Source organism: Gobius niger (genome assembly GCF_951799975.1).
Source record: "Gobius niger genome assembly, chromosome: 6".
NCBI classification, from domain to species: domain Eukaryota; kingdom Metazoa; phylum Chordata; class Actinopteri; order Gobiiformes; family Gobiidae; genus Gobius; species Gobius niger.
The window spans coordinates 26,298,295-26,313,896 of record NC_136857.1 but is presented as its reverse complement, the minus strand read 5'-3'; the positions used below and the strand labels follow the sequence as shown (position 1 = coordinate 26,313,896).

At 40.7% G+C, this 15,602-nt stretch overlaps 1 protein-coding gene across 1 annotated transcript in view; it reads left to right on the top strand.

The window, feature by feature from the left end:
* Positions 1-13,213: 13,213 nt before the first annotated feature.
* LOC306964161 (complement C1q tumor necrosis factor-related protein 3-like) overlaps positions 13,214-15,602 on the top strand; it is a 145,339-nt gene continuing 142,950 nt past the window's right edge. Inside the window, exon 1 of the mRNA XM_079558086.1 lies at positions 13,214-13,489. The gene's annotated coding sequence lies outside the window, so the exon portion shown is untranslated. The remainder of the gene's footprint in view (positions 13,490-15,602) is intronic.

The following is a 15,602-nucleotide window of genomic DNA, read 5'->3' as shown; positions in this document are numbered from 1 at the left end:
CAATCAATCAAACCATTTGCAAATGTTTCGATCCATTTAGAAAATGCCTTTTAATACTTGTACTAGCAAACATTCTCCTTTTCTAAAAATGAAAAGGCTTTAAGACTCTTTTGCATTCAAATAAATACTTTGAAAATAATTTAAACTTTACTTCTTTATGATGATCATAATTATTTTTTATTATACTATTATTAGGCCACAACGTAGTCTAGGTTTTATGTTAACAGAACCTATGCTGTCCTGCTTAATTCTTTGTTAGATGCATTGATTTCCCATGTCTTGATGTTTTTATCTATGTGCTTTTGCCTTAACTTAACCTGATTGTAAATTCGCATATCTTCTTTTGTAAGGCACATTGAGTTGCCTTGTTTACGAAATGCGAGGTATAAATAAAGTTGCCTTGCCTTGCCATGAAAAGACTGAGGAAACGTGTTTGCGCTTTCACTTCCATTTCTGTCGCTGAAGCAGAGGGGAGCGCGTTTTTCTTTGCATCCTGAGCCAGTCGAGGCTATTTCTGGACATTATTGGACAACCTTTGGGGTTGCTATTTGGAATTATGCAGTTCATTACCTTCACTTGGACATTTACAGTGAAGGATTATCTCCAACATGTTGTCTCTTGTTGGAGGACGTATCGGCACCTTCTACTACATTTTTTGGATGCCTAAAGAGGTCCCACACTGCTGACTTCAGTCGTTTTTTGGGTGGATGAAGCTCTGAGGAGAGCGTCCTTCCACTTCGTTCAACTATCGGTGAGTTTACGCGCTGTGTGTGGCGTGCAGTGGCCAGTACGTCAGTGTGAAAAAAGGAGGTGTCGCTTTGCGTTCTCGGACCATGTAAATGAGCGGTATACCCTACTCACAGCTACGCGTCTGAGTCAAACACATGTTCATTTTTAAAAACAATTTACCATGGATTTAAGACCAAATAGGCCACATTTTTTACCTTTTAAGGCCTTAAATTTGGATTGTTGAATTTTAGACTTTTTAAGACCCCGCAGAGTCGACTGTTGTGTCCGAATGTCCACCCTAGTCCCTAGACTATATAGTGCACTCATTCTGTTGGCGATTCGGACACGCTGCACAGCCCAGAGATCATGTGACTATCTATCGGTGACGTACCAGCGCACACAGATGGTATTGGTTTGTCTCGTAATGTTTTTTTTAAATAATGTACAATATTTTACATGAATGTAGCCACCTGAATGACTGATAATCTACATTGTTTTATCTTTAAAAAAAAAAAAAAAAAGTATTTGTCTTGTTTACTGGAGTGGCTTATATAATTTATACTGTACTCTTTATTACGTATTAATAATGAATTGATTTTTCTTAAATAAAATTAAAAAAATCAATTAACTACATATCTGCATAGATAATTCAGAACGTGCCTTGATTTTCGCGCCACAGAAGACCTGTAAAACTAGCTACTAACTGCGTAAAAATGACTTGTTTGGAATTGGGCATCTTTCTGCTGACTGTAATTCAAATTTTTATAATAAGAATTAAAAACCGGAGGCTTGTGAGGCGGAGAAGATGGCGGAGGGCATTGAGGAGGAGACGAATGAGGATAATGGCCTTTAATTTGGCAAGACGCTGGGTAAATGTAAGTGGACACTAATTACATCAATCAGAGCACGCGTAGGTCTTCCAGGTTGAATTTGCGCTTAAAGGAGCTAGATGCAAGTAGATTGTCAACTCCACGATATAAGGGCAGAGAATCAAAATTATGTTTTGATCAATCCATCGATGCAAAAAGACAATAGTTAATAAAACAATATCAAATAAAATACTAAATCGGGGCCCGCTCTTCAGTCCCTGAGGAGTGAAGAGGATGTGAGATGGGTATGGTGTCTCTCACTGATACAACCTTCTGCGCTGACTTAGCAGTGTCTCACATGGGGAACAGCAGGTGACCATTGAACGAGGTGAGGTGCCAGTCATTGTCGTAGATGTTACAGTTGGGATGCAACTGCAGGAAGACAACATCTCCAACCTCCAAGACCAGAGTAGCTCCATTGGCTGCATTCGAATGTCCATTTAGACTACGTGCTTGCCCATAAACAACGCGCTCTCCGTTCTTCACCAGCCCAACCATTGACTCATGAAAACCGTCTTTCCATGTACCAATGTAGAACTCAAAGTGGTATGCTCCTTTCACTGGAGCAATGAAAAATCCTGTCCAATCAACAATACATTGAACAATACATTAATAAAAGTTTGTACAGTTGCATATTATATATCCAGTCCATTTATTCACCTGTGTTAGGGCTGTAGGCATTTCCAAGATTGGAAATGACATGTCTGAAGACCAGTGGAGTGTCAGCGTTGAATGGTCCGATAAATACGTGGCCTGATGACAAAGAAGCTGAGAAAGCCACTTGTCCCACTGTGGAAACAGAAAAGGCCATTTACAGACTTAAAATTAGTCCAAAAATATGGAATGCAAACATGAAACAATAGAAACTTGGCAACAGTACAGTAATATTAGCGTGACCGAGCAGCTGTAAGGGTGGTTCACATAGCGCCTTTACTTTCCATCCCGTTGGCTTCTAGGACGCTCCTGTGTCAATTGTATTTTAGGTCTCTGTTAGGTTTTCACTACCGACTGAACTGTCATTTCGGTTTTGCATATTCCATCCAGGAAACCTACCAGAAACCCTAAAAAAACAAGTGACCCTGGAGCATCACAGAGGCCACAGGGATGGCAATCAAAGATGCCATGCCCTTAATTTGCATAAAAAGTTGCAAAAATGGTAGCAACTTTCTCAATTGAGCTCCGTTATCAGGTGCGAGGGGTGAACTGTTTTGAAACGATTGGATCTGATTTTCGCTTGCGTTTGGTCGCAACGTATGTAATGCCCCCGAGTGAGTGAAGCAGCTTCATAACTCTTGGGGGCATTCCTTGCACATTCCAAGGCTTAAATTTTAATTTCTGGATATTTGGGAGCCGAGCCAGGACGGATTGAAGAGCTTCCATTTCTTTCATATCCGCCGCCATTGCCCAACTACAACCAGCAAATGCGGCGCAAATGCTTGATGTCACCGACAACACCCGCCTCCCCCGCTCGCTGAATGGTAGGTAGAAAGTCAATCGGTGTATCACAGCCACTGAGATCAAGCCCAGACCTACATGTAGGGAAATGATAATTGACCGGAGTTTATGGATGGCTAAGGCCAGGCTACAAAAATGGTAAATGGACTCTACCTATAGCGCTTTTCTACCTTCATGGGCCCAAAGCACTTTACAGGAAGGAACCAGTCACCCATTCACACTCTCATTCATACACCAATGTACACAATTTCTTGCCCAAGGACACAACTAGGCCATTGGCTAGCTTTTCTATGGTGAAGTTTTGTTACAGGAAATCTAGAAATACAATTTTGTACAATTTTTGCCGCTTAAATGCTAACACCGGGCTGCATAGGAATGCGGAAGCGAAGGGGCGTGACGTAATACGGTGCCCCACAAGGCACAAACCCTACACCGGTTATATATATGTGGCAAGGCGAGGGTTAACTTCAAGTTTACTTTAGCTTTAAATGACACAGCACCACCCCTGGAGTTTCACCTGGAGATTTAACTTATGCTGACAAAGTACAAGGTAAACAGGTTCGTTATGATATATAGAATGGCAATGTTCATATTACCAAAAGTTTCTTTATTTTTCTATAAGTTAAGAATATTACTATTCATTTGTACTTGCTCCATAGCAACGAGTTAGGACAAGAAAGCAGCTGTCAGCGCTGATACGAAGGGCTGCACAAAAAGTTATATTTTAGACCCATTTAAATAAGGTAAATATCCATTTGGCTTCAATAAAAGTTACCTGCTAGTGGGACAAGGCAATCCCAGGCTGTCAGTGAACGATGGAGCTAAAGACGGACTCTACGCCGAGTTACCGCAGCTATGACAAGAATGCTGCGAGTTTATGTTTTGAAAGGTTGTGCTAAAGCTAACGGCTAACATTGGCCACTCTTACCTCCCACACGAGCATTGAGAGCTCGGACGATGTAACCAGCAGTTTCCAAGCTAAAAAAACGGCTTGGAAGCTGGTCCATTTTATAAAAGTTCAATGAAATCTCTATTTGTGCTCAGGTTAGATGTCCACCCGGTTACATGTGGTAACAAGGAATCTCGCACCAGTTTGGGAGAGAACCTTGAGATCCCTAGTATTTTGATACTGTATTCAGCATGTAAAGGGCTTATCTCACTGGAGCCTGCCAGTCACAGCAGTCTACACATCATCTCCACAACTCGGACTGACTGTCTCCATACAAAGTGCCCATCTCTCCGGCCTGGAGACTAGTTGGAGAAAAACTGGAGACTAAAGTCACCGCTAGTCACAGAGATTTCTCCGAGATGTCCTCTGGCAATAAGGCGAGTCTCCAGCTAGTCTCGATGAAAACAAACACGTTCGATTTCAGAAGAGTCTCTGCATGGTCTCTGAGCAATCTCCGAGAGGTCTATGTTGCAAACAGTATTTATCTTCCTCAACCTGTGAGACGTTTCTGTGATGTCCCTTCAATGTCTCAGAGACCTGCCGGATACCAAGGAGATCTCACACAGTCGTATGGAGTCTCTTTGAGTTTTTTCAAGAGTCCATGTGGTCTCCCCTGAAATTGAACTTGTTCGTTTTGACAAGACTACTTGGAGACTCGCCTCATCTCCATGATCGTAGGATAGGCTCTTAAGGCTGTACAAATGAATCCGGTTCAAAGCAGCATCAGTAAAAAGTCTCACCTGCTCTGTCTCTCGTCAGGGATGTCACATGGTTTTCTGTCACATTTGCCCATGTCTTTACGCTCATCAGTTCAGCGGCTTGTACTACAAGGACAGATACATTAAATACATTGTACGGTCTGTTTTTTTTTTTTTCATTCTTGAAAAAAAAACCTGATGCATTTACCTTGTAGTTGCCGCTTCATTGTGTCCACTTCTCTCAGTTTTGCTGTATGTGCTGAAACAGACGATAGACGAAATACTTTTTTTGTCTTTAATTTGAACAGTGATTTCCAAAGCACAGGGCATCACAAACCATGCCCAGAGCTCCCTAATATTAAAAATGATTTCCATCCAGATGTGCCAACTCATTTTGGATTAACTTGTAATATTCCCTGTTTAGAGTGAGTGATCACCTTGTTGTTGTAGGTTTAGCGTATCCACTTGACTGGTCTGCTTCTCGAGCTCCTTCAGTTTGGCTGTTTGTTCTGTAGCAGTCAGATACCGAGTCTGAATACTTTAATGTTTCAACACAAAAATGGTTACGAATAACCAACAATTGACCTTGTTGATGTGCTTCCACTTCTGTTTTGAGCTCCTTTAGTTTGGCTGCTTGTTCTGACAGAAAGAAGACCATGTGAGTCAGACATACTTTGCCTTTTCAGGGATTAGCACATTTAATCATCAAATACATTTACTTAAAGAATGACAAACCTCACCTTGGTTGAGCGTCTGTAGCTGTTCAATCCTAACTTCATTTTTCATCAGTTTTGCGTTTTGTTCTGACAGAGAGAGCAGTCCAGTTAGAGCAGAGGAGAGATGCAGCAAAAGATGAATTCTCACCTTGGTTGAGCGTCTGCAGCTGCTCCATCTTGACTTGAAGTTGGTTGAGCGTCTCCAGCTTGGTTTGGTGCACAGCCAGTTTGGCGGTCATGTCTCGGAGCACAGCGTGGAGGTCTGAGGGACAGGGCTGAGGCTCCGGCACATTCACACTCTCAGGACTGACTTTCCTTTGTTCAATGATCTCATTGTCCTGAAGTTCAGCTCCCGACTGAGAGCAGAGCAGCAGCAACAGACACAACACACTCACGCTCTCCATTGTGACCACGACTATGAGCCCCAGAGATACAGCCTCTCTTATATACAGACTGGATCAATACATCACTCATTATTTTTAAACATTGAAATGTATTGATTTGTTGTTTTGGCTGCGTTATCTCACGTCCACAAGACTTTAGATAAGATTAACTGTAAAAAATTCAATTGCTGTTCCTGCTTATCAAATCCTGAATAATACAACTCTAACCAACTCTATTGCTCACAACAGTAATATCTAGGATTATGAAAATCACCACAGCACATTCAGTGGTCACCTGCTGTTCCCCATGTGAGACACAATATAGGTTAATAACAATCAGTTCGAGTTCATGGATCAAATTTGTCAAAGTTGAGTAGAAGTAATGTATATATCACCCAGCATGCACTTGGTTTGCTGTTTTTGGCATCATCACCATTTCCAGGTTTACAAAAGCTAAGAATACACCAGCAACAATGGTAAAAGCCCCTTTACCCCCTTTCAGCAAAGGAGCAATTATAGTCAGGTTCACAGTACGATGTGATCTGTTGTTTTTTTATTGTGGAGATAAGAAACCAGGTCATGTTTTATTCCCGTACTGTAGTGATCAGATAACATTGACATCTGTTCTTGAGATCTGGCCTATCATAAGTCTTAAGTGCTTATTGTCAAACTACATGGAGGTTAATATTTGTTGTTAGAGAGCTATGTTAGGGGACCACCAGAAAAGTGTTTGTTGAATATTAGGCGAGATCATTTTACTGAAAGGCATGTTTCAATTGTTGTATGCCCTGCTAGAAAAAGCCTGGATTCAAACATTGTCGGTGTTAAGACCTCTGACAATGTGGGTTTGTACCATTATTTATTTTGGACACTTTGTTTCATTTGCAATATCCATCAGCCGACAACAACCAATTTGTGACATCATTTTGTAGATTGTGCATGTGATGTTTATCAGTAAGACATTCCTTTTGTTTGAAAAATACATTTTGCCTGGTAAGAGCTATACTTTTTATCAAGTCTGCCTGCCCATTTCGACCTCTCGTGGCCAGCTTCCCCACAAGGCCTGTCTCCCAGCTGCAGGTACACTATTCCAGACTCTATAGCCTTATACAAAACTGGAACACAGCCTTTTAGTGTTTAGGCTGCCTTCATGTGCTCTGGTAAAGATGATCCTTTCCAGTTGTGAAGTGGAAACTACAAGTGCATTGTGTTCAAGTGCTTTTGTGTTGTAGTCATAGACTGTAAAGTTGTACTAAAGTGAAACATCAATACACTATAAACAAATGAATTCACATGAGAAAGTCGTGAGAAGCCGCTGAACCACTTCATCTTTGTATCTGCTTTTTACATGACAATAAGTGGAAAAAGAGAGTATATTCAAATTGAGAAGCTAAAATGCATAATGTCGGCTTCAAAACAATCATGTAAAAGGCATAAAAACACATCGCTACTCTCTGTTGTGTTGAGAGGTCAAAGGTTATCTCATCTGGGGAACTCAGGCATCAAAATGATCTCCCAGTTCCCAGTGCTCCTTACGGGTTGCCCCAGTGGCATCAAAGGATGGGTTGAATGCAGAGGACAAATTTCCCTACGGGAACAATAAAGTACTCAAACAAACAAACAAAAACAGTTTCCCAGTGGAAAATGCGACATGAGGTGGCGTTCATGTGCAATTTTTTTACTCGGCAAGTGGTATTTTCTATAATTATGTGAGCCCATGAAGGCAGCGTTAGTCCTGACTAACAGAGACCACGCGAGATGCATACGGCTCTAACATGTCAGAGATGTACTTTTGTTGCTCGTAAAGAGAATTTTAGACAAGCAGTTTTAAAGTATATCCTCTGTGCAACAGGAAGCCAGTGCAGACACCTGAGCACTGGACTAATTTGGCCACAATATATGGGCCTTCTGAGCTTACATTTCTGGATTGGTAGGAGAATGCCATGCAAAAGAGCTAACTTCTCTCTCATCTCTCGACATGTTTTGATTGATGCCAACTTGATAATAGTCACTCCTAGAGAAAGCATGGCCCTGCAGCTCTACATTCCCATTTTTTAAGATTTTATTTTATTTTTTCATAAAACTGAGCATATATGTTTCGCGTCGTTTTGGAGCTTGGTCACTGGCATTCTGTTTTATGCTGGTTACTTTGATTTGTGTGGAGAGATGGGATGATTGATGATGAGAACAGTTCGAACCGGATCTCAATTGTGAAAAGAGTCGGGTCTTTTTTTCCAGTCAATTTTACCCAGAAGTCCCCATCAGTCCCATTGCCTTCAGTTGATCACATTCTGGAACCCAGAAACAAGCAAGTTATTCATTCACATTTATTCTTGCCAGGGTGTGAAATCCTGCAAAAATAATGATAATAAATATAATTTAAAAATAGTGAGATCGACAGACGAATCGGTGCGGTGTCAGCAGTGATGCGGTCGCTGTATCGGTCTGTCGTGGTGAAGAGGGAGCTGAGTCGGGGCAAAGCTCTCGATTTACCGATCGATCTACGTTCCCACTCTTACCTATGGTCATGAGATTTGGGTCATGACCGAAAGGACAAGATCGCGAATACAAGCGGCCGAAATGAGTTTCCTTCGCAGGGTGGCTGGGCGCACCCTCCGAGATCGGGTGAGGAGCTCAGTTACCCGGGAGGAGCTCGGAGTAGAGTCGCTGCTCCTTCACGTCGAAAGGAGCCAGCTGAGGTGGCTAGGGCATCTGTTCCGGATGCCTCCTGGTCGCCTGTTTTAGGCATGTCCTAGTGGGACAAGGCCTCGTGGAAGACCCAGGACACGGTGGTGGGACTATGTCTCCGAGCTGGCCTGGTGTCGCGTCGGGGTCCCCCCAGAACAGCTGGAGGAGGTGTGTGTGGACCAGGAAGTTTGGGCATAAAGCGGAAGAAAATGGATGGATGGATGGATTAAAAAATAATAAAAAATATATATATATGAATATACATATAAATATATATATATATATATATATAAATATACATATATATATATATATATATATATATATTTATATATATTTTTTTTATTATTTTTTAATCCATCCATCCATCCATTTTCTTCCGCTTTATGCTTATGTGTGTGTGTGTGTGTGTGTGTGTGTGTGTGTGTGTGTGTGTGTGTGTGTCAATAAACATAGATACATAAAATAAATAAGTGTATGTGGCTAATGCCCTTCAATGACCAGATCAAATGCGGAGTTGTTAATTTAGCCAAGTGTGTAACTTTCGGTCGCTTGCACAAATATAGTGAGAGAAAACAATATAGTATCTGAAAATCATCAACTTCAACATTTTTTACTTTTCCTTGTGAAAAAGGTTTGGATTCAGGAACACTGGCACCTGCCGCACTAGTGAGTGAAATCAAATTTAATTCCACAATGCAAAAATGAAGCTGACACAGTGCACATTCTTTGCAGAATAAACAGGCTCTTTGTTGTGAGCAATAGAGTTGGTTAGAGTCGTATAATTCAGGATTTGATAAGCAGGAACAGCAATGGAATTTTTTATTGCTCATCTTCTTGAAAGTCTTGTGGACGTGAGATAACGCAGCCAAAACAACAAATCAATAAATTTCAATGTTTAAAAATCATGAGTGATGTATTGATCCAGTCTGTATATAACATAGACTGTATATATAAATGGACGTCTTCTGCTCACTCCTCCCCGTTTACCATAATAGCCACGCTCGTGGGGGAATTCATGGCGGATTTACAGACTCCCCCTCTTCACTGTAGACTCGGCCCTTGTGTGACGTGTAGCTCGCGCAGCTCCAATGCTAACAGTCAGACCCTCATTAAGAAAACCAGCCTGGTCCCCTTAATTGTAGCTGACCCAGCGTTATCACAGGAGGAATATCTAGCTCTAGATAGTTAAAAAAAAAGACAATTAGTAGAGGCATTATGCTGCCTTCATGTGGTCTCTTAATCGCAACTTGCTTAGTATAAAATTGAACATGAACGCCGCCTCTCCTCGTATTTTCCACTGGGAAACTGGGAGATAATTTTGATGCCCAATTTCCTGAGATGAGATAACCTTTGACCTTTCAACCCAACAGAGAGCAGCTATAATATGTATTTCTTTTTATGTCTTTTAGCTGATTGTTGTGAACCCGACATTGTGCATTTAGCTATTTAGTTACTTTAATATTGTCTCGTTTTCCACTAATCGTCTTAATTTACCAAGCCGGTAACACTTTACATGACGACCCGGTAATTGCTAGTAATTGCAGTAGTAATTACTACTGTAATTACAGTAGTAATTACTAGCAATTACAGTAGTAATTACTACTGTAATTGCAGTAGTAATTACTAGCAATTACAGTAGTAATTACTACTGTAATTGCAGTAGTAATTACTAGCAATAACAGTAGTAATTACTAGCAATTACAGTAGTAATTACTACTGTAATTGCTAGTAATTACTACTGCAATTACAGTAGTAATTACTACTGTAATTGCTAGTAATTACTACTGTAATTACAGTAGTAATTACTACTGTAATTGCTAGTAATTACTACTGCAAATACAGTAGTAATTACTACTGTAATTGCTAGTAATTACTAGTATCTAATATCAATAAAAGTGGTATGGTAATTAAAAGAAGTAGTTAATAGTATCTCCCAATAAATGCTAGGTATTAGCTTTGTAATTACTAGTAATAAATATTAATAAAAGTGGTAGTTCTTCTGTAACTAAAGTAGTTAATAGTAGCTATGCAGAAAAACTAAAAAGTATTTGGCCAATAAATACTAGTAATAAACATAAACAAATGTGGTAGTTGTTGGGTAGTTAAATTAGTAGTAAATAGTAACTCTGCACAATAGCTGCTAGGTATCTGCCTTGTAAATAGTAGTAATAAATGTAAAAAGTGGTTGCTATTTATTTACAGTAGTTAATAGTAATTTAGTTATACTGGCACTTCATAGTGAATTGCATTGGTGCCCCCTTCGTAATTAAAGTAGTAAGGTTAAATTATGTTCCTATGATTAGTACATAGCTACAGTAGTAGCTATTGGGCAATTAATGTGGTAAATAATTGGTGTTACTAGCACTAATGTAACTTTTCTATCTGCATTAAGGTGCGGAAAGCACACTCGTCTTAACAATTAATAATGCGCTGGATTGTGTGAATGTGGGGGACAAATTAATTGACAGAAAACTATTTGATTTATTCATATTTTAATAATATTACAAAACAACACTGCAGCAATAACAATTTAGAAAGATATTACCATACATTTCAATGCAATTCTACAACAAGAAGACCTGTATGCCCAACTAATAAACACAACTAATGACAACAAACAACTACCAGTAACAACATGAGTACGTACCACATTACTATCTGGTAGTTACTACATTTCCCGGGTCTGCCGTAGGACATACCATTAACTACCAGTAACAACATGAGTAGGTACCAGAGAACTATCTGGTAGTTACTACATTTCCCGGGTCTTCATCTGACATAGGACATACCATTAACTACAAGTAACAACATGAGTAGGTACCAGAGAACTATCTGGTAATTACTACATTTCCCGGGTCTTCATCTGACATAGGACATAGTGGTAATAACCAGTAACAACATGAGTAGGTACCAAAGAACTATCTGGTAGTTACTACATTTCCCGGGTCTTCATCTGACATAGGACATACCATTAACTACCAGTAACAACATGAGTAGGTACCAGAGAACTATCTGGTAGTTACTACATTTCCCGGGTCTTCATCTGATATAGGACATACCATTAACTACCAGTAACAACATGAGTAGGTACCAGAGAACTATCTGGTAGTTACTACATTTCCCGGGTCATCATCTGACATAGGACATACCATTAACTACCAGTAACAACATGAGTAGGTACCTGAGAACTATCTGGTAGTTACTACATTTCCCGGGTCTTCATCTGACATAGGACATACCATTAACTACCAGTAACAACATGAGTAGGTACCTGAGAACTATCTGGTAGTTACTACATTTCCCGGGTCTTCATCTGACATAGGACATACCATTAACTACCAGTAACAACATGAGTAGGTACCAGAGAACTATCTGGTAGTTACTACATTTCCCGGGTCTTCATCTGACATAGGAGATAGTGGTAATAAACAGTAACAACATGAGTAGGTACCTGAGAACTATCTGGTAGTTGCTACATTTCTCGGGTCTTCATCTGACATAGGACATAGTGGTAATAACCAGTAACAACACAAGTAGGTACCAGAGAACTATCTGGTAGTTACTAATTGGTATACAAAAAAGTACTGTTATGGCACCGGTGCCGAAAAGCAGGCATCATTAAAGTAGTGTTTTTTGACCCAGCTTTGGGGATCCACTGTACAGCTGTGATCTTTTTTCTGGTTCTATTGCTTGTCAAAACGATGGGCAGCCAACGGAAAACAGTATATCCAGTCATCATGTCTTCCTTTCACCATCATGGCATTGCTGAGTAGGCACAAGTGAAGCTGTTCTCTGGAATACACATAATGTTTACAATGTAAAGTTCATGTTGAAACAACTATGTCTTTTGGAATACAGGTGTTTTACTTACTTTTGCTTCAGGGTTGTTGGTGTGCGTCTTTAATCAAGGATCCAGGATAAAATACAAAACCTAACAATTGAAAGCAGAACATAGGTAAGAAATTAAAAGTTTTTACTCAAATTGTCAAACATGTGTTGGATGAGCACATGTACACAAAGTGGGAAGTAATATCCCACTTTATTTACATGTATAGTCCTTTTATTTTTGGTTTACTGTGTATACTTTTTGTACACCGTTTGCCCCCTTGAAGTGTGTGATGTGAGTCACTGTATACAAGATGGCTCTATTTACTATATAATGGTTTGCACATTTCGTGTCTCTTCTGCACACCCTGAGTGTTTGAGAGCAGCATGTACCAGTGAATTTCCCCATTGTGACTAAAGGCTTATATAATCTTACAGAGGTTTGAGTAAGTCACCAAATGCAAGTCTCGAGTCAAGTCCAAGTCGTGAAGGTCCAAGTCTCAAGCAAGTCCAAGTCAATCGGTCATGGGGTCAAGTCAAGTTAAAGCTTTTGTCAAGTCAAGTCAAGTCTTGCTTTAGCCGGCAAGTCACCTCAAGTCACAAACGCCAGCGTGTCTACTTTTCATGTGTTTAATCTTGAAAATAATAAGTGCTTTCTCAAGATACTATAATTTAGGCTAAAATCAAACTTTTTAAAATCTCATGGATTTGGATTTAAAGTCTAATTAATATTTAAACGCCAAAACATTCCAAATATATGTATTATAAATAAACAGTCTATGTACAACATTGCTGGGACAGCATTTTAAGGAAGGGGGCCCGGGGGGGGCGACTTAAAAAAATATGAAATATAGTATTTTAAATATGAGCTGCTTTTCCCTGCAGTCTGAAATATAAATATAAAATAATATTTTTATTTTTCTTAGTTTCTGGCAGTTTTTCTGTCAGTGGTTCCCTGTAATGCCCCAGCCCCTGTATACTCGGATTCGCCCCTGCTCAAAGTAGATTCCGCGTAGCCTTCAGTCCCGCTGTCACTGGGCTCTGTGCGGATGCGTAAAATAGCCACTAAATGCTGTAAACTTTGTGTGAACGCCTTAAAACATCGAAAAGCCCCGAGATTTCTGTTGATTAATCAGCTCTTACGCATCGTCGTTCTGGAGGCTCCGTCTGCGCTGTCGGTACAGCCCATTGTTTCAAACGCTTTCCTGTCCGTAACCTCTTCACTCTGTTTAGAAAACTTTTAATGCACGTATTTCGACGTCGTATTTCCTCCTGCCTGTCTAGCGCTGTGTTGGGTAACCGAACACACATGTGGCTAATTACCATATGTAAACATAGATGCGCCGCTTTTACGCAATGAACCTTGATCTTTCGACAGTTTATCTTTAATGCTGGTGCACCAGCAATTACAGGTGGTGAAATGTTTTATCTGAACGTGTCTATTTCAATCTTGCCATCTTGTGCCCCCTGGCACAAGATGGGCATACCCCGTGCTATGTTACACCCCACTATGAATGTGCCAAACGAATCTTCTCAACTCGCACTGTGCCAGGAGCAGCACACAATGTATGGAGCGAAAACGCGCGCGACTGCCCTGCTTGATCCCATTTCATACACTCGTAACATCCACCAGCGCCTGTAAACACCCATGCAGCTGTCAAATAGCTTTGGCTAGGCTAACTTCAGCAATATATGACATGTACTCAAGCTTAAAATTATCCAACCGCTCGCGATTTTTTCCCCCTAGGATGAGAAAGGTCACATTTGAGACAACGCTAGTTTAAATTGATCCAAACTACCCGTTGACCTAAACCTAACTCTAACCTTAAAAACAGTAACATTAATGGAAAAAGCCCTGTCCCATCCTTGGAAGAAAACAATTTATGCAACCGCTCACCTGTCTACACTCCACCTAGGTTCCCTCCTTCAGGCGCCTGCAGCTGTAATTTACCATGTCCGCATTGCGTTCGTTAGGCTTTAGCTGCGCTAACACCGCGCCAGGACCTCACGACTCGTGTAAAATATACAACATGTGGCCAAACGCTGCCACGGAGCTAGTACTTCGCTGTGAGTAGTTAATCCAGCGTCGTAGCCCCAGTACACTGCAATACAGAGTAAGCCTGCCCGCTGTAGCGCGCATGCGCTTTATCCTCCCGCCGAAATTTTGAATTGTTTCAGGTTTTACGTCACAATAAAGTACATCCGCGGCAACAATACGCAACAACTGACCATATAGTTCTATGACCATCACGCACGCCTCTGAAGATTCATACTTTGTCTATGATATGGTGTTTTGGGCTCTATGCCGCTTTACTTCTTCCGACACTTCCGGGTTCATGCCATGAACATCTTCCACTGCTAACGCCCCCTACTGTGTCTGAGCGGAAAGACACCAACAAACTTTCTCTCTCCCCATTTCGAGAAAGCAGAGATACTTCAGCATCAGCGACATTTGATTAGATTTGTAATTTATGCACAGCCACAACAAAAACAGCAAACAATGTCTTTTCAAAAACGATTTTTATAAAAGTTAGAGGAAACACTGAACAAAATGAAATTTTCACAAATGAAAAACAATAAAATGTTATGTAGCTGAACTCTTTCAAATATATTACGTGACTTAAAGGAATAGGCCACCGTTTTTACATACTGAGATATGTTCTTACCTAACCTTAGCCGAGTTAATATATATCCGTCTGGTCTTTGTCCGTGTGCTCTGTCACGCAAACGAAGCACATACGCAGCCTCTCCCACATGTCATATAGCTCCAAAAAAGCTCACGATAGAAGCTACCAAGCTCTTACACGTGTTCCCTATTTAAATAAAGTTACGTGAAGTGTTTTCATGCGAAGTACATTTACACAGAAATGTAGCACGTCGATTTTATAAGCAGATAAAAAGGGGGACTGTATTGTGAGGCGTAATGATACGAGGAGCACAGTGTCCGTGCAGTAACTCCTAAAGACTTCCCCGCTCACTTCCGTCAATAGAAGCTGCGTGACTTGTACAGAGCTCGCAGAGAACAGTTGAAGAAGCGTCGTTAACTTGTGAACAATGCCTTTTACGTGCATCATGCCGGGCTGTGATAACAAGCAGAAAGTATATAGTGTTAACCTGGCTAACGCCAGGCTGCTGTGTGCGCTCGAATTATTTCGAACTGCACAACAGCCTGGGGACCATGGCCACATCTCCGGTGGATTTGGGAACCAATCACAGAGCGAGGAGGGACGGCAAGACGATGACGCACTATTCGATATATGGAAGCTTGTAGTTTATTTACGGATAAT